The sequence below is a fragment of the Oncorhynchus masou genome, chromosome 15 (genome assembly GCF_036934945.1).
Source record: "Oncorhynchus masou masou isolate Uvic2021 chromosome 15, UVic_Omas_1.1, whole genome shotgun sequence".
NCBI classification, from domain to species: domain Eukaryota; kingdom Metazoa; phylum Chordata; class Actinopteri; order Salmoniformes; family Salmonidae; genus Oncorhynchus; species Oncorhynchus masou.
In genome coordinates this window covers 37,094,469-37,098,578 of record NC_088226.1, presented here as the reverse complement: position 1 = coordinate 37,098,578, position 4,110 = coordinate 37,094,469, and positions in this window count along the sequence as shown.

The following is a 4,110-nucleotide window of genomic DNA, read 5'->3' as shown; positions in this document are numbered from 1 at the left end:
ACAGAGGGAAAGTTCAGTGAAAGAAGGGGAGAAGAAAAGATAGAAGAGAAAAAACTGAGCTGAAGGACAGCCAAAAGCACAAAATTCTTTGCTTTTAAACTTTTCTTTTTTTCATGGTCTGAGACAGGTCTTTTCCAATCCCCATATAATAATGAGGCCATTTCATGTTGCAATTAGTTTGTTCTGAAGAAGGAAAGAAAGGGGGACGTTTTTATTTATTTCCGGTATGATTCAACAAGAATAACTTTCATATTGCTCATGAATCAACATGGATTAGTATCACAGTGAGACTGTATCTTGGACCGAAAGTATCTTGGATGTCGTATCTTGGCTGATGCTGAATCATACATTCCCTGTTTTTCTTTGAGCCAAGTACAAAGAGAGAGCTATCATGAACCAGTGAGCCAGGGATGGCAGTACCATTGTGTTATTAGCAATTTGTTCCCTCAAAGGCCTAAATTGCAACTGACCACCAATGGGGAACCAATATCATATGAGCTTATAAACTTATCAGCATTAGCATTAAAGTATTTAGAGAGAACTCATATAATTCCATCTCGTCTTAAAATGATATGTGTTTTGAAGGTGACATTCCAAATAGACAGGAAACAAGAGTCTTCCAAAAAACGGCGACAGACAGGATATGTCATAATAGCACACACGTTCTGCATAAGGTCCCTCTCTAGTCTGCGTGTACGTCCCGTATGGCACCCTATTCCATATAGTGCACTACTTTTTACCAGGGCCCATTGGGACCTACTGTATATAGAGAATAGGGTGCCATTTGAGACGCAGCCTGTACCTACCATCAGATGCTATGCTATCTTCTTTCGGTAGACATTTCTTTGTATCACAAATTATGATAGTTTCACCATTAGCAGGCCTGTCTTTCCTGTCTTTCCATATTCCCTCTGACACTTCTCAGAGGATATTCTGGCTGAATTATGTCCCATTTGGAGGCAAGGCTCTCATGATATTAGAGGATTAAATCTGGATTTATTTTTTAAACGATACAGTGCACACTAAGAAAAGAGGGTTCCTCAAGGGTTCTTTGGGAAAGATGATGGTTCTATGTGGAACCATAATGACTCAAATAACCCGTTTGAGCCCTTCAATGGTTCTTTGCAGTTCACAAAAGGGTTATTTGCTCTTTTAGGGCCATGATACATTGGTCATTTTTGGGGGCAATATTGCCAAGCAATTTAGCTGGCATTGGAGTGGGGTATGAGACACTGGATGCGCAATGAGCAACATGGACATGAATAATAGACTTCATATATCAACTTGAAACTGAACATGGTATGTATGTATTAATGTATCATGATAAAATAAGCAACATATGAGACATGAACGGCCAACATTTTACTCCAACATTGGAGTTCATTTTCTCTCGCTTGAGTTCAAAAACGATCGCCATTTTTTCCAAAATATTTTGGAAGAGCTGACCTCTGTTTGGAGGATTCCTAAAAATTGCCCACTATGTGGCACTGCCGATCAAGATACGCCAGATAATAAAAAGTTGCTATTTTTCAAATGTAAACTAGTTGCAGCAACTATTGCTCGCAACATTGCAAGAAAAAAAAAATAGTGTATCATGGCCTTTAGTGATAATTAAAATGTTGGGGCAGCAGCACGTATGAATATTTTGGGTAGTTCTAATTTTTTTTAACCGTGAGTGAGAGTAACATTCCAGTTTATGTAATCTGTTGTGTTATTCCATTAGATATGAACTATGACTATGGCCAATGATGGTGTCATGTGAAAGACTCACATATGTCTTATGTCAATTGAGAACTGATACCTAAATCAGTGGTTTGTAAACCCCAGATTTCCCAGAGCTAGCATACTTGATTCAACTTGTGAATTAACACAATAATGTGACCTATGGAATTTTAACAATATAATAATTACGTTGGTAACCAGTTTATAATAGCAATAAGATACCTCAGGGTTTGTGGTATAATACCAATATACTATGGCTAAGGACTGTATCCGTGAAGGATAAACTGGTTTCTCGGGAATGGGCCCAAATCCCCATCAGTTGCGTGAAGAAAAGACAAATGCATAGATAATTAACAGAGAGTAGCAGGGCGAATAGTCTGGTTGGCCATTTGAATAGATGTTCAGGAGTCTTATGGCTTGGAGTTAGAAGCTGTTTTAGAAGCCTCTTGGACCTAGACTTGGGCTCTGGTAACGCTTGCCGTGTGGTAGCAGAGAGATCAGTCTATGACTAGGGTGGCTGGAGTCTTTGACAATTTTTAGGGGGCCTTCCTCTGACACTGCCTGGTTTAAAGGTCCTGGATGGCAGGAAGCTTGGCCCCAGTGATGTACTGGGCCATACGCACTACCCTCTGTAGGGCCTTACGGTCGTAGTCCGAGCAGTTTCCATACCAGGCAGTGATGCAACCCGTCAGAATGCTCTTGATGGTGCAGCTGTAGAATCTTTTGAGGATCTGATGACCCATGCCAAATATTTTCAGTCTTCTGAGGGGGAATAAGTTTTGTTGTGCCCTCTTCACGACTGTCTTGGTGTATTGGGATCATGTTAGTTTGTTGGTGATGTGGATGCTGATGTGGCGGATGTGTTGTTACCTACCCTTACCACCTGGGGGTGGCCCATCAGGAAGTCCAGGATACAGTTTGCAGAGGGAGGTGTTCAGTCCCAAGGTCCTTAGCTTAGTGATGAGCTTTGAGGGCACTATGGTGTTGAACGCTGAGCTCGAGTCATACTCATATAGGTGTTCCTTTTGTCCTGGTGTGAAAGGGCAGTGTGGAGTGCAATAGAGATTGCATCTGCTGTGGATCTGTTGGGTCGGTATGCAAATCGGAGTGGGTCTAAGGTTTCTGGGATAATGGTGTTGATGTGAGCCATGACCAGCCTTTCAAAACACTTCATGGCTACAGACGTAAGTACTACAGGTCAGTAGTCATTTAGGCAGGTTACCTTAGTGTTCTTGAGCACAGGGACTATGGTGGTCTGCTTGAAACATGTTGGTATTACAGACTCGGACAGAGAGAGGTTGAAAATGTCATTGAAGATACTTGCAGCTGGTCAGCACATGCTCAGAGTACACGCCCTGGTAATCCATCTGGCCCTACGGCCTTGTGAATGTTGACCTGTTTAACAGTCTCTCTCGCATTGGCTGCGGAGAGCGCGATCAAACAGTCATCCAGAACAACTGATGCTCTCATGAATATTTCGATGTTACTTGCCTCGAAGCAAGCATAGAAGTAATTTAGCTTGTCTGGTAGGCTCGTGTCACTGGACAGCTCGTGGCTGTGCTTCCCTTTGTGGTCTGTAATAGTTTGCAAGCCCTGCCACTTCCAACGAGCGTCGGAGCCGGTGTAGTATGATTCGATCTTAGTCCTGTATTGATGCTTTGTCGGAGGGCATAGCGGGATTTCTTATCAGCTTCCGGGTTAGAGTCCTGCTCCTTAAGAGTGACAGCTCTACCCTTTAGCTCAGTGCAGATGTTGCCTGTAATCCATGGCTTCTGGTTGGGGTATGTACGTACAGTCACTGTTGTGACGACATCATCGATTCACTTATTGATGAAGCCAGTGACTGATGTGGAGCCGGTGTAGTATGATTCGATCTTAGTCCTGTATTGATGCTTTGTCGGAGGGCATAGAAGGATTTCTTATCAGCTTCCGGGTTAGAGTCCTGCTCCTTAAGAGTGACAGCTCTACCCTTTAGCTCAGTGCGGATGTTGCCTGTAATCCATGGCTTCTGGTTGGGGTATGTACGTAGTCACTGTGGTGACGACATCATCGATTCACTTATTGATGAAGCCAGTGACTGGTGTGGTGTACTCCTCAATGCCATCGGAAGAATCCCGGAACATATTCCAGTCTGCTAGCAAAACAGTCCTGTAGTTTAGCATCTGCTTAATCTGATCACAGAGTTGTACGAAATCTTCAGTTTCTTGACAATTTCTCGCATGGAATAGTCTTAATTTATCAGAACAAGAACAGACTGATGAGTTCCAGAAGAAAGGTCTTTGTTTCTAGCCATTTTGAGCCTGTAATCGAACCCGCAAATGCTGATGCTCAAGATACTCAACTAGTCTAAAGGACAGTTTTATTGCTTTAATCAGCACAACAGTTTTC